At 42.4% G+C, this 16285-nt stretch overlaps 1 protein-coding gene across 1 annotated transcript in view; it reads right to left on the bottom strand.

Annotated features, from left to right (window-relative positions):
* The window catches only part of LOC144502988 (serine/threonine-protein phosphatase PP1-gamma catalytic subunit A), a 32844-nt gene that overhangs the window by 12461 nt on the left and 4098 nt on the right, over positions 1–16285 (bottom strand). The gene's annotated exons all lie outside the window — the stretch shown is intronic.

The following is a 16285-nucleotide window of genomic DNA, read 5'->3' as shown; positions in this document are numbered from 1 at the left end:
TCCCCTGTTCAGGGATGTAAAATATGCACCTGTGATATTAATAAACTTGAAAAATGCATACCATAACACACCATCTGTACCATTGTCCTTCATGATTCTGAACAAATTTGGAACAATTGTGTACTGTGACTTGCTTATAACAAGGAAAAAAAGACTACTTCCAGTGCTCTAGACTGAATTACTCATGGTTCAAAGACATGCTTTGCTTTACTACCTGGGAATCAGAAATTACAATAAAGGCTTGCAATTCCTGTTCACCATTCTCTGCTCATTTTTACCTGCTGCAGCTGGTTGAGTTAAAGCCAAAGATCTGTGATTGGCTCTGTAAACAGGTGTGGAATCTATGCAGCGGCTCAAGGCTTCAAAACACAAGACACAACTACAGTCTCAAAACATAAGACTGTAGTTATCTGAATGCATTGGTATCTCAAGTACCAAAATACCTCATATACAATCATGGATACTCATTCAACAAAGTGCTGTCAGCTTCTGCACTAACAGATTGCACACGCATACCCATGCGCGCCAGGTTAACTTGCAGGCTCTGTGCGAGCACTGACTTTTATAAGACGGTTAACATTTTAAGATAGAAAACACAGCAGCACATCTGGCAAGGGCTATTTGTTCCTATTAATTCAGATAAAATGTTCTGCTGTTAGTTAAAACAAGGTTAAAGAGCAAGATGATTGTCCAAGATTTTGATTTGATTATAGTCATATTTTGGTATACAGTGAAAAGTATTGTTTCTTGCATGCCACAGACAAAGCATACCGTTCACAGTACATTGGGGAAAAGGAAAGGAGAGGGTGCAGAATGTAGCGTTACAGTCATAGCTAGATGTAGAGAAAGATCCATTCAAAAGATGGCAGCAGGGAAGAAACTGTTCTCAAGTCAGTTGGTACGTGATCTCAGACTTCTGTATCTTTTTCCTGACGGAAGAGAGTATGTCTGGGGTGCATTGGGTCCTTGATTATGCTGGCTGCTTTCCCAAGGCAGTGGGAAATGTAGATGGAGTCAATGAATTGGAGGCTGGTTTGCATGATGGACTGGGCTACGTTCACAACCCTTTGTAGTTTCTTATGGTCATGGTCGGAGCAGGAGCCATACCAAGCTGTGATGCATCTGGAAAGGATGCTTTCTATGGTGCATCTGTAAAAATTGGCGAGTCGTAGCAGACATGCCAAATTTCCTCAGCCTCCTGAGAAAGTAGAGGCATTGGTGGGCTTTCTTAACCAGAGTGTCAGCGTGGAGGGATCAAGACAGGTTGTTGGTGATCTGGATACCTAGAAACTTGAAGCTCTCAACCATTTCCACCTCATCCCCGTTGATGTAGACAGGGGCATGTCCTCCACTACACTTCCTGGAGTCCATGTCCATCTCCTTCATTTTTCTGACATTCAGGGAGAGATTACTGTCGTTGCACCATTTCACCAGATTCTCTCTTTCCTGTACTCCATCTCATCATTGTTTGAGATCCAAGCCACAATGGTGGTGTCATCAGCAAACTTGAAAATCAAGCTGGAGTGGATTTTGGCCAGTTTGGCAGTTTTAACAGGATCAAAGTATAGTGAACATTTGCAGAGTACACGTAACAAACATTATGGAACGATGACACTAGACAAACTGGATGGTTTCTTGAATGTCAATTCTCTCTACTCATAGGGAGGCTGGATATCTCTGAACCATAATGATGCACCTCTATGCAACTAACCCCAAGTATTCTCCAGTAAACATTAACCGAAGGAAAATAAACTTTTATGAAATATACAACACACAAGACAAAAGATAGTCTGATTAATCCTAAATCCAATTGCAATAAATTACGTAGTCACTTTTTTTCTAAAATTAGTACAGCATAAATAAAATATGGTAGTGTAGCATAGTACCATCTGAAAATCAGGTTGTGTTCATGTTGCAATTTAAAGCACTTAAAAAGTGCTACCAGCAAACATGCATTTATCATTAACTGCATTCAAATATTTATGAAATGGGTTCCAACACTGCAACCCATGCTTGGGTCGTCAGGTCGGTTTTTTGATTAATACCTCCTATTTTCACCCACTACATAGGTGTTATTTCATGCAGGGCGACCATCTGTCCCCTTCTTTATGAAATGGCCCCATAATTTTGATAATTGCCATGCCTGTATTGTTTACTCCCAGAATGGCTTTTGTCCCATTGTTCAAAGCAATTTGTGGATTAGGAAATTTCCTCCAGTGGAGTCTCATCTTGCATCTTTACCAGGGCATAAGATGGTATCAGAGCTTCCGGGAAAGCAGCAGAACTGGAAAAATAGTGTAGCGGTAATGTCATTGGACTAGCAATCCAGAGCCCAGGTTAAAGCTCTGGAGACAGGTTCAAATCCCACCATGGCAGCTTGAAAGCGAATCTCTGTAATGGTGATCATGAAATCACTGTCATAAAAAAGCCCACCTGGCTCATTAACGTTTTTGAACAACACCCAGAGTGTAAGAGAGGACGACACTGGGACAGTCAGCAGCACCTAGAGGAGAGTGCAAGAGAAGGATACCAGGACAGTCAGCCAGCCACCAGCATCTAGAGCTGGAGCAGAAGGAAATTGAAAACAGCATGAGAATTCAGGGAGAAAGCGGAGTGCTGGCTTGGAGTTTGGAGCTCCTGATTGGGCGAGTACGATCAGGTAAGTATATACTTTTATAGTTTATACGGTCTTTATTTTGTGGCTTATAGTTTGTAAGGGCCATAGTCTGTAGTAATGAGGACCAGAGAAAAAGGGCCCTACAATAATTTGCTATTGTTTGATTTTAATTATATTCCAAAATTTAAAGGGGCAAGCATCCCCTTCACAATTCCAGCCTTGGGTCAGTGTGTGGAGTTTGCACATTCTCCCTGTGTCTGCATGGGTTTCCTCTAGGTGCTCCGGTTTCCTCCCACAGTCCAAAGATGTGGTTAGGTGGATTGGCTATGCTAAATTGCCCCTTAGTGTCGAGGGGATTAGCTAGGGTAAATGCATGGGGTTAGGGCACGGGTGGGATTGTGGTCGGCGCAGATTCGATGGGTCAAATGGGCAGCATGGTAGCACAGTGGTTAGCACTGCTGCTTCACAGCTCCAGGGACCTGGGTTCGATTCCCGGCTTGGGTCACTGTCTGTGTGGAGTTTGCACATTCTCCTTGTCTCTGCGTGGGTTTCCTCCGGGTGCTCTGGTTTCCTCCCACACTCCAAAGATGTGCGGGTTAGGTTGATTGGCCATGCTAAAAAAAAAATTGCCCCTTAGAGTCCCGAGATGCGTAGGTTAGAGGGATTAGCAGGTAAATATGTAGGGATATGGGGGTAGGGTTTGGGTGGGATTGTGGGTGGTGCAGACTCGATGGGCCGAATGGCCTCCTTCTGCACTGTCGGGTTTCTATGATTTCTATGAGTTCGAAATGGCCTCCTTCTGCATTGCAGGAATTCTATGAAGTCATGTCAGGAGAGCTCAAAGGAGTGATGCACTCCTCTTGCTCTATGTGGGAAGCCGGGAATATTTCTAGTGCTTGTGGCCAGCACTTGTGCAAGACGTGCCTCCAGCTGCAGCTTCTGTAAGTCCAGGTTTTGGAGCTGGAGCAGCGGCTGGGGACGTTGGAGCATCCGATGGTGGAGTACCGTGGAAAGCACAAAGAGAGGTGGTCACACCGCAGGCTACGGTTCCACAGGTAGGAAGGGAATGGGTGATCACCAGGCAGAGCAGATCAGATACACCACTTTGGAAACTGTTGGGAACAGCCTCTCCAGCCAAATTCATTGCACCAAAGTTGGCTGCTGCATGGATAAGTAAAAAGTTCGGGAATGCAATTGTTATAGGGGATTCAATTTTAAGGGGAATAGATCGGTGTTTGTGGCCAAAAGGAGACTCCAGGATGGTATGCTGCCTCCCTGGTGCTAGAGTCAAGGGTGTTTTAGAGCAGTTACAGAACATTCTGGAGGGGGGAGGGCGAACACCTAGTGGTCATGGTACACTTTAATGCAAAAAGTCCTAAAAGCAGAATATAGAGTTAGGAAGCTGAAAAGTAGGACCTCAAAGATAGCAATCTCAGGAATACTACCAGTGCCACATGCTAGTCAGAACAGAAATAGCAGGATACATCAGATGAATAGGTAGCTGAAGAGATGGTGCGAGGATGAGGACGTTGACTCCTGGGGCATTGGGACTGGTTCTGGGGGAGGTGGGACCAGTACAAACTGAAAAGAGTTGGGGAGGGTTTAAACCAAAATGACGGGGGGGGGGGGGGGGGGGGTGGGAACCCAAGCAAGAAGTCAGAGGAGGGGGAAAACAAGGATAAGAACAAAAGATAGAAAGGGAATTTAAAAAGTGATGGGCAGAGAAATCAAGGGCCAGAATCAAACAGGACCAGAGAAAAATGGGAACAGGACATGCTAAAAGGCTAAGCCTCAAGGCTTGTGTCTTAACACATGGAACATTCGCAATAAAGTGGCTGAATCAGTCATGCAAATAGATGTAAACGGGTATGATATAGTCAAAATTACAGAAATATACAGAAAAATTAAAGAGAGTGACCAGGGTGGGAACTGAACATCCAGGGTTATTCAGTATTTAGGCAGGAAAGACAAAATGGAGTTGGTGGTGAGTTGCATTACTGGTTAAAGAGGAAATAGTGAAGATGGATATTAGCTCAGACGGTGTGGAATCTGTATGGACAGAGCAGAGAAATACCAAGGGACAAAACATCAGTGGGGATTTATATAGACCCCAAACTGTAGCGATGTTGGGGATGGCATCAAACAGGAAATTAGAGACAAAGAACAAAGAACAGTACAGCACAGGAAACAGGTCCTTCAAGCCTGTGCCGCTCCTTGGTCCAACTAGACCAATCGTTTGTATCCCTACATTCCCAGGCTGCTCATGTGACTATCCAGGTAAGTCTTAAACGATGTCAGCGTGCCTGCCTCCACCACCCTACTTGGCAGCACATTCCAGGCCCCCACCACCCTCTGTGTAAAAACCATCCCTCTAATATCTGAGTTATACTTCGCCCCTCTCACCTTGAACCCGTGACCCCTCGTGAACATCACTTCTGATCTGGGAAAAAGCTTCCCACCGTTCCCTATCTATCCCCTTCATAATCTTGTACACCTCTATTAGATCGCCCCTCATTCTCCGTCTTTCCAGGGAGAACAACCCCAGTTTACCCAATCTCTCCTCATAGCTAAGACCCTCCATACCAGGCAACATCCTGGTAAACCTTCTCTGCACTCTAACGCCTCCACGTCCTTCTGGTAGTGCGGCGACCAGAACTGGACGCAGTACTCCAAATGTGGCCTAACCAGTGTTCTATACAGCTGCATCATCAGACTCCAGCTTTTATACTCTATACCCCGTCCTATAAAGGCAAGCATACTATATGCCTTCTTCACCACCTTCTCCACCTGTGTTGCCACCTTCAAGGATTTGTGGACTTGCACACCTAGGTCCCTGTGTTTCTATACTCCTGATGACTCTGCCATTTATTGTATAACACCTCCCTACATTATTTCTTCCAAAATGCATCACTTCGCATTTATCCGGATTAAACTCCATCTGCCACCTCTCCGTCCAATTTTCCAGCCTATCTATATCCTGCTGTATTGCCCGACAATGCTCTTCGCTATCCGCAAGTCCAGCCATCTTCGTGTCATCCGCAAACTTGCTGATTACACCAGTTACACCTTCTTCCAAATCATTTATATATATCACAAATAGCAGAGGTCCCAGTACAAAGCCCTGCGGAACACCACTGGTCACAGACCTCCAGCCGGAAAAAGACCCTTCGACCACTACCCTCTGTCTCCCATGGCCAAGCCAGTTCTCCTTGTATCCCATGAGCCTTAATCAACGTGATAAAGGAACAACCTTAATTATGGGTGACCTTAATCTGCGTATAGATTGGGCAAATCACAAATAATACTGTAGGAGGAGGAATTCCTGAAGTGTGTACAGGATAGTTTGAGACCAATGTGTGAGGAACCAGCTAGAGAACAGGCCACACAGGATTTTGTCTTTAAGAAAGGAATAATTGCCAATCTAGTTATGCAATGCCCCTTGGGATAAACAATCATAAAATGGCAGAATTTTTCAAGATGGAAGAGTGATATAGTTGGTACTGAGACTAGGGTCCTGAATCTAAATAAAGGAAACTATGATGGTATGAAGTGCAAGTTGGCCATGATGGATTGTGAATGTTACTTAAAAGGGAGGACAGTGGGTAGGCAACACCAAACATTTAAAGAGCGCTTGGGTGAACTGCAACGATTGTTCGTTCTGGCGCAACAATAAAATGGGAAAGGTGACCAAACCATGACTTACAAGGGAAATTAGAGATGTTAGATCTAAGAAAGAGGCATACAAATCGGCCAGAAAAAAACACCAGACTTGGGTTGGGTGCAGTTTAGTATTCAGCAAAGTAGGTCAAAGGATATTGATTAAGAAGGGGAAAACAGTACGAGTGTAAGCTTGGTGGGAACATAGAAACTTTTAGTCAGATTTTATTACGTGAAGACAAAAGGATTGGTGATGACAAATGTAGGTCCTTGTCAGAAACAGGGGAATTTATATAATGGAGAGCAAAGAAATTGCTGACCAACTAAATCAGTGGTTCCCAAACTTTTATATATCATGGCACACTCCTACACTGTAAAAAAATCTTTTGTGGCACACTATTTTCTCAGTTTTCTCCCCTTACTGGAAACTTCCTTTTTAACTTCTCTGTCCTCATCTGTTTTTTTTATAAAAAATCTCTCCATTTCTCACTTCTCCCAGGGTTTTTGTGCAGGTGCATGGGACCTTTGTTTTCAGCTACAAGTCCCATTGGTCATGCGCATGGCCCTGGTCAACATAAAAAATATAAACCACACGTGCGACTCTTTCCCAGCCTGCACATGAATGGGAGGCTCAAAATCGGTCCAGTCTTGGAGATATCAACCAAGCTGAAGACAACAGTTATTTTAGTTTAATGACATGAATTTTGAATCGCTGAATCTTTTATTGCTGCACATTTGGGGATGGCACACCAGAACCACTGAACGAAATATATATTTTGGTTCTGTCTTCACAAAGGAAGACACAAATAACTTACCAGAAACGCTGGGGAACACAGGGTTTAATGAGAGGAACTGAAGGAAATCAATATTAGCAAGGAAATTGATGGGATTGAAGATTGACAAATCCCCAGGGCCCAATAATTTATATCCCAGAGTAGCTCAGGAAGTGGCTCTAGAAATACAGGATGCATTGATGGTCATCTTCCAATATTCTGTCGACACTGGAACAGTCCCTACGGTTGGGTAGCTAATGTAAGCCCATTGTTTAAAAGGGGAGAGAGAGAAAAAACAGGGAATTACAGATCAGTCAGCCTGATATCAGTAGTGGGGGAAATACTAGTGTCCATTATAAAAGATTTAATAGCAGAGCACATGGAAAATGGTGGCAGGATCACAATCAGGCAAAATACTGCGGATGCTGAAATCTGAAATACAAACAGAAAATGCTTAAATCTCAGCAGGTCTGACAGCATTTGTGGAGAGAGGAAAGAGCCAATGTTGTTGAGTCAGGAAGTCAGAGCTCTGATGATGGGTCATTCTGACTCGAAACATTGGCTCTATTCTCTCTCCGCAGATGCTGTCAGGTCTGAGGAGATTTTCCAGCATTTTGTTTTTGTCACAGAATCAATATGGATTTAAGAAAGAGAAATCATGCTCGAAAAACCTCTTGAAATTTTCCACGGGTGTAACTGGCAGAATTGATGAGGGGGAGCCAGTGGATGTTGTTTATTTGGACTTTTGACAGTCCCAAGTATGAGATTAGTGTGCAAAGTTAAAGCATGTGACACTGGGGGTAGTGTAAGATGATGGCTAGAAAACTTCGACAGATGGGAAACAAACAGTAGGAATGAGTGGATCTTTTCCAAGTGGCAGACAGTGACCAGTGGGGTACTGCAGGAATCAGTGCTAGGACCCCAGCTATTCACAATGTATATTAATGATTTAGATGAGGGAACTAAATGTAATATCTCCAGATTTTACAAATGAGACAAAGTTGGGTGGGACGGTGAGCTGTGAAGAGGATGCAAAGATGCTTCAGTGTGATTTGGACAAGATCAGTGGGTAAATTCATGGCAGATACAGTATAATGTGGATAAACGCGAGGTAATCTACTTGATAGCAAAATAGGAAGGCTGATTATCTGAATGGCTATGGGTTGAGAGAGGTGAATGTGCAACAAGACCTGGCTGCCTTGTACACCAGTCACAAAGCAAGCATGCTGGTGCAGCAGGCGATGAAGGCAGCAAGTGATATGATGGCCTTCAGTGATAGGATGAGAGTACAGGAGCAGGGATGTCTTGCTGAGTTAATTGGAGCCTTGGTGAGACCACACCTGGAATAGTGTGTGCAGTTTTAGTCTCCTTATCTGAGGAAGGACATTCTTGCTGTGGAGAGGGTGCAGTGAAGACTGATTCCTGGGACGGCGGGACTGACGTACAAGGAGAAATTGAGTTGGTTAGGACAATATTCGCTGGTTTAGAAGAATGGGGAGGGGGATCTAATAAAAACCTACAAAATTCTAACAGTACTGGACAGGGTAGATGCAAGGAGGGGGGTCCCAACTATGGGGAGTCAAGAACAGGAGTCACATTTTGAGGATACAGGGTAAACCATTTAGGACTGAGATGAGGAGAAATCTCTTTATCCAGAGAGTGGTAAGCCTGTGAAATTCTCCACCACAAAGCCATTTTATGTTTTTTAAGAAGTTAGATTTGGCTCTTGGAGCTAAAGGGAACAAAGAATATTGGGGTGGGGTGGGGGAAGAGAGAGAGAGAGAGAGAGAAGAGAGACACAGGTTACCGAGTTCGGTGAACAGCCATAATCATAATGAACGGCGGAGCAGACTCAAAGGACTAAATGGCTCACTCTTACTTTATGTTTCAATGTTAATTTAATTTTGTTGCAGGTTTGAATCCAACTAATTTCATATTTGAATTCTTGCTCTTAGATATGTTAAATTATGCTTCATTTCACCCACTCCCAGGCCGGTGGTTTATGCCAGCCTAAAGTAGCCTGCAAAGAAGCACTTTGGTTTCTATTTAGCAGATTTCCATCTTAATAACAATTCCACCTATGTAAGATTATGAATGCAACCCTACTGCACAGTACAATTTGTACGTCATTGCACCATGCTACCCACATTACATCACTTAAAATACTAACCAATACAGCATCCTGGACAATTATTTTGATCTCAGCCCTCACAAATCTGGTGGTAAAGAGGTGAACAGCTGAGCAACACATCAGGATGGTATCAGACTCGTCAGTCCAGTGACTTATTTCATCTGGGGAATCAGTACGAGCATTGAACGACTCCAGTGCCCTTTGATCAGAAAGCTGCAAATTTTGGATACCAATACTGCTGGTGAACATACCAACGTTAGCAATTGCACAGATTTACCAACTTTGGGTTTCCATATCAAATTCTGTTCTGGAAAGGGCATTTGTGGTAGCATCAGAGGAGACAGGTTTGTGTATTTATTTGTGCTGCAACACTAGGGGTGGCACTTCCTGCACATACTCACTGACAAAAGTCAGCTGCATGCATTCAAACAAATAAGTTGGCTTGACAGACTAACAAAATTCAAGTTCCCCATTTTAGGTCTGTGTGGTTCTTAACCAATTGTAAGTTCTTTTATTTAGCTCATCTATCATTTCGCAACTGCTCCCTCTGTAAAACACATTTCTGATGATTCAGTAAATGAAGCAGCTATATCAGGACATTTCAGTAAATGAGATTCTCAACTGTCAATGCAGAGAATTATAAAATTTAGTTTATGGACATTTTATCTGAAGTATTTTGATTTAAATATTTAAGACTTGAAATGATGTTGCGATTAAGAGTCCATTATCTACCAATTGAGCTACCTGGGCTGTGTAAAGTCTTAAAACACTGAATTTAGCCAAAAATCTCATTGAAATTGCGATCCGATCACAGATTGGGAACTGGAATGAATAGTTATTGGTCGGGTGATTAGAATTACACAGCCTTCTCCTGCTGATCAGAAAGGTAGCAGAAGCAATTCGCTGCGTGCCAGCAGTGCGCAGCTGTTCCTGACACATCCAGTAGGCAACAAGAGTTACAGTGCTCATGAAACTACCCCACCCAACAATTGAACAATAGCGGTATGGATTGGTTCATTGGTTAGCTGAGTAGTTATTTTACACTCATGGGACAATGCAATTAATCGGGAGTCAAAATTACACTGCAAACCCAACTCTACTTGTATATTTTAAAAATGCTGAAATTTTCGAAGAAAATTATAGAAATGATCAGATCAGCACCTGCCACTAGAATGTTAGTGGGTAAATTTTCATTCTACATTCACTTGTTTTAAGAAAAACTATTTGATCTTTCAAAAGGAATATTAGCTTTCAAGAGAGCATTTTGAGCCATATAATATTAAAGTTATAGTACTGATCGTTACAGGTTTGTCACAGATGGTAAAAAACTTGAGGGGTTGAACCAAGATTACTTCACAAACACATTGCACAATATTAAAGTACGTGGCCGTAGAAGAAATTCTTCCTGACAGTACCTTCAGCGAGTGTATGACAATACTAATTTCAGGTCCATCCATCTCTGACATTCAATGGTAATATCATTGCTGAATCCCTCATCAACATCCTAGGGGTTACTATTGACTGGAAGCAGAACTAGGCCAGCAGTATGAATACTGTGGCTACAAGAACAGGTCAGAGGCTGGGAATTCTGTAGAGTATCACACCTCCTGACTCTCTAAAGCTTGTCTACCATCCATATAGCACAAGTCAGGATTGCAATGGAATACTCACCATTTGTCTGGATAAGTGCAACTCCAACAACACTAGGAGCTTGATACCATCCAGTACAAAGCAGTCTGCTTGATTGGCATCCCAACCACCTCAAAACATCCACTTCCTCCACCAATGCAGAGCTGCAGACGTATCTACAAGACACTGCAGCAACTCACCAAGGCTCCTTTATCAGCACCTTGCAAACCCACAACCACTAAGGACATGGGCAGCAGATGCTTAGGAACACCACCATCTGTAAGTTCCCCTCTAAGCTACTCACCACCTTGACTTGGAACAATATCGCTGTTCCTTCATTGTCACTAGGTCAAAACAGCAAAATGGACTATTATTTAAATGGTAAAAAACTCTAGCATTCTGCGGTGCAGAGGGACTTGGGTGTCCTTGTGCATGAATCGCAAAATGTTGGTTTGCAGGTGCAGCAGGTAATTAAGGCAAATGGAATTTTGTCCTTCATTGCTAGAGGGGTAGAGTTTAAAAACAGGACGGTTGTGTTGCAACTGTATGAGGTGCTGGTGAGGCCACACCTGGAGTACAGTTTTGGTCTCCTTACTTGAGAAAGGATATACTGGCACTGGAGGGGGTGCAGAGGAGATTAATTAGATTGTTGGCTTATGAGGAGAGACTGCATAGACTGGGACTATACTCATTGGAATTTGGAAGAATGAGGGGGCATCATATTGAAACATTAAATTATGAAGGGAATAGATAAGATGAAAGCTGGGAGGTTGTTTCCACTGGCGGGTGAAACTAGAACTAGGAGGCAGAGCCTCAAAGGGGGAGCAGATTTAGGACCGAGTTGATGAGGAACTTCTTCACCCAAAGGGCTGTGAATCTGTAGAATTCCCTGCCCAGTGAAGCAGTTGAGGCTACCTCGTTGAATGTTTTTAAAGCAAAGATAGATAGATTTTAGATCAGTAAAGGAATTAAGGGTCATAGCAAGTGGGCAGGTAACTGGAGCGGAGTCCACCAACATATCAGCCATGATCTTACTGAATGGCTGAGCAGGCTCGAGGGGGCCAAATGATGATCTCCTGTTCCTAGTTCTTAAAATCTTGGACTTGCCTGCCTAACAGCATCGTGGGTATACCTACATCACATGGACTGCTGCACTTCAAGAAGCTGGTTCACCACCTTCGAGGACATTTAGGAATGGGCAATGAAAATGCTGGCCTAGTCATTGACGCCCATGCCCCATGAAAGAATAAAAGTTACCACTATCAGAATTGACAGATTCTTGTTTATCAATTTCCACTTGGTAGGTAAGCCTATAATACACTCCTACTGAAATCCATTTGGCTCTATAACATCAATGCAATATTTAATAAGTGGAGGGCATTCAGTGGAGTGTATACCTCTGCATTAACTCAACATTAAGAGTTTCCATCTCACTGAGGAAGATGCGACAAATTGCACAACAGCAGCTGAGGCAATCCACTACAATCTTTCAATGTTAACAGATCCTTGCGCAAAAAAATTTGGGATCAGGATCCACATCATCACCAAAAACCAACCTTTTTCCTTCTTCCCGTGTATGTAGTTTTGTTGAAATATATTGCTTACAATGGATGCATCTCAAAAACCAAACAGACAAAGATTAAGACACAAAAACCATCACCTATGCTCACCTTCAGTGGTAAAGGTAGGAGCTATTCATTAATGCTACCAGAATTGTTTCCACCAGCTCCCCAACTGCAGCCACCATTAGCAATTGTTGGTGAAAATATATCCAAGATTTTAACTGATATTGCTATTCAAATTGATTTTACCATGACCTTAGCCTGCACAGAATGATTTGATTACAAACAAGACTCAGCACTTGATTTAGTCATTAGAGCAGAAAATAAAAGTAATACTGTTAATATTGTAAGCGTATCCACCAAGAATGACCCAAATAGATTCAAAATGTTGAATTTAATATCTAAATTGCAAACTCTGGAGACACAAACCAACTAATATAAAATGGAACAATGCTGCAATAAACACTAAGGGATACTCGGCAAGACAGAATAGGGTAGGTTAGTTAAAATGGTTTCAGTATTTCACGACAAGGAGAAAATTAGGAAAAAAATGAAACAGCACTTTATTAGCAGTGGACGTTTGGTTATGATAGGATCCAACTTGTAGTAATGATATCAATAAGCACTTGTTATGCAAGCTCACTTTCTATTCATTCATGGGATGTAGGCATCACTGGTAACACCAGCATTTAATGCCCACTGCTAATTGCTCTTAAGCAAATGATGGTGTGCTTGCCTTCTTGAATCTTTGGTCCCTGTGGTGTAGGTATGCCCAGTGGTGTTAGGGAGGGAGCTCCAGGATTTTGGCCCAGCAGTGAAGAACAGCAATATATTTCCAAGGCACGATGGTGAGATTTGGAGAACTTTCAGGCATGAAAGTCACCTTGATGAGATATCACAAGATTTAGGAGCAGAATTAGGCCACTTGGTCCATCGAGTCCACTCCACAAGGTATCTGATAGTTACACTGTTCATTAATAAATTCCACAAGTCAGATGCCAGAAGGTGCTGTAGAATAGCACGTGTTAGCCTGATATCTGCTGGTATAGTTTCACAGAAAGGAGATGCCTGCAGAGTAATGGAGAACATTCAGTCTTCGTGTCCATTATGGTTCTCTGCAAGAGTGACCACCCCACCATTTCTTGCGGCTCTGAAATATTTTCCTCTTCAGATGCTTACCTAATTTTGTTTGAAAGCCCCAATTATGCTCAGGAAGTGCACTCCGGATTGAATCCAACTTCAGTTTTAAATTCTGTGAATTAATTCTCCCCCCCACCCCCACACCTGTCAAATCCTGCTCTTACAACCACCAGTTTAATAAAACCCACCCATCTGCCATGGTGGGATTGGAACCTGGGTTCAGAGTATGACCCTGGGTTTCTGGATTATTAATCCAGTGAATTCCACTATGCCACTGCCTCCCCCATCATACCATCCAATAGATAAAAGGCCAAAACATCTGCAGACCCAAGACATCTCCAGTGGTAGGTGAGATACAAACAAACCTTCTTGTGAATGAGTTGTACAACTAAAATAACATTAAATTATACTCCATATCTCATCAGTATCACAAGAAAGCTGAACCAATCTATCCTGAAGAGATAAGATGATTAAGTAGTGACAGCTGCAGAAAGAGCAAGGCAACATTGCTTGGAGGTGTATACGATTAGACTGCGATCACAAAAATGTTGTACTGTAGTCAATGGTCTTTCAATCTGCAAGATTGCCAAAGTAATCAGGACATACATAACAAGAACCCCCCTGTAGTTTACTCAGTTTAACAGTAAAAATATAATTTAGTCTTCCTGGCTGAAATTTTGTAACCTTGGACAGAAATTGATAAATGGGGTTGAAAAACCACTGTCACCATAATTTCAAGTAATTTATTAGGGTTAAAAGGGGGCAGGGCACAACACAACCAGATTCAGGTTAGTTTGACTAATGAAAGGAAGGCCAAAAAGAACCCTTCAAAAGGAACACCATCAAGTTTAAGGGATTACATTATTGGTAATTTTATGCACTTCACCCCCTTTTCATGCATTAGCCATGGGCTTGCAACTGAAACCTCCGTGATGCTGCAGAATTAGCCAGCTCTCAAAAGTTGGTGTGTTCTAAGTATAGGATAAATGTGAATGTCTTCTTGGAGAGCCAGAATAAAATTTTTGCCTTGAAAGATAATATTCCAATCCAAAATTGTAACCCAGTTCTGCTAAAACAAAACACTGTTTTGCAAACAATCTTGAAGTTTTTAGGATCCATTTAAATAGCACAAAAATGGGTGGAGGACCAGCATTACTTGACCAAGGACAACAGCCTCAAGTTCCGGACCCATTCCACATATTTGTGGGGAAATGCTAATGCAACAAAAGCAGAATACAAAAACAAATAATGTGAAACTTGCATAGAACTTTAATTAATCTGCAGTCTAAATATTGTATATTCTGACATGTAATCATGGTTCTATTTCAATTTGGCATCCAACCAGCCTCAATTCTGAACAGTAGTACAAACTAAAAGCAAACAGGGAAAAACGGCAGAGAGTTCATGGGTATTCAACAGCATGCCAAGCACCCAAAACGTACTGTTAGGTCTAGGTGAATAGGCAGAACTTTATCCAAATTTCTGTCCCCTTTCAAGTACAAGATGTCACAAACAATTTGTGCACACAGAAACAACATAAACACATTTAGAAGAAAAACATTTACTGGAACTGTCCAGCTCTATAAATGGGGCAAAGTTAAAAAGATCAACAAAGATTGCAATTAAAACAGACATGAGAATTTCAACTTCACAACGTCAGATTTAGAACTTGCAATTATGAAAATTAACAGCAGAACTGCAGCCAATTGGACATCACATGGCTTAAGTTGATTTTACAAGAGGAAAACTCCCGAGTGCAGAGTATATTAGAAGTCATCCTGTCCAAAACACCCATTATCTGCCCTACGTGTTTAAATGAAGGGGGGGGGGGGGGAGAATAGAGAGAGAAAGAGAGAGGGGGGGGGGAAGAGGAGAGATTGAGGGAATATTAATCATGCAACCAGAATTCCCCTTTATCCTTTAAAAATAAAAAAAAACTTGTGTAAAACACCTTTCACAATCTCAGAACATTGTAACCTCTAAGCAAATTTCTAAGTACAGTCCCTTATCATGCATGAATCATGACAACTAATTTGCACTCTGCTAGATTCCAGTTGTAATAAACGACAAGATAACCTGCTGGTTGAGGGATAAATATTCTCCAGGAAACATCATGGCATCTTTAACAGTGGCTCATTTTTTTGGAAAGGACATACCCTAATAATGTCACAAACAGATTTCCTCAAATAAAGAGATCCGAGTAGGAATACCATTCGATTTTAAGATGCAGACAATTCTGAACCTTTAATCAGAGGGAAACTGAATCATTGAGTGCCCCCCCCCCCCAACAAAAATTAAAAATGTAGGGCCAAATATGTCTTCAGGCGTAGCAGAATTGTCTTTCTAAGTTTATTAGTGTCACAAGTAGTTTACATTAACATTGCAATGAGGTTACCGTGAAAATCCCCTAACTGCCACACTCTAGCAGCTGTTCAGGCACAATTTAGCATGGCCAATACACCTAACCAACATAGAAACATAGAAACCCTACAGTGCAGAAGGAGGCCATTCGGCCCATCGAGTCTGCACCGACCACAATCCCACCCAGGCCCTACCCCCAGATATTTACCCACTAATCCCTCTAACCTACGCATCCATGACACTAAGGGGCAATTCTAGCATGGCCAATCAACCTAACCCACACATCTTTCGGACTGTGGAGGAAAAACGAACACCCCGGAGGAAAACCACACACACAGGGAGAACACGCAGATTCTACGCAGACAGTGACCCAAGCCGGGAATCAAACCCAGATCCTTGCGCGTGTGAGGCAGCA

Source organism: Mustelus asterias, chromosome 13, assembly GCF_964213995.1.
Source record: "Mustelus asterias chromosome 13, sMusAst1.hap1.1, whole genome shotgun sequence".
In the NCBI taxonomy this organism is placed as follows: Eukaryota; Metazoa; Chordata; class Chondrichthyes; order Carcharhiniformes; family Triakidae; genus Mustelus; species Mustelus asterias.
Note: the sequence above shows the minus strand (reverse complement) of the source record. Positions and strands in the feature narration are given on the sequence as shown.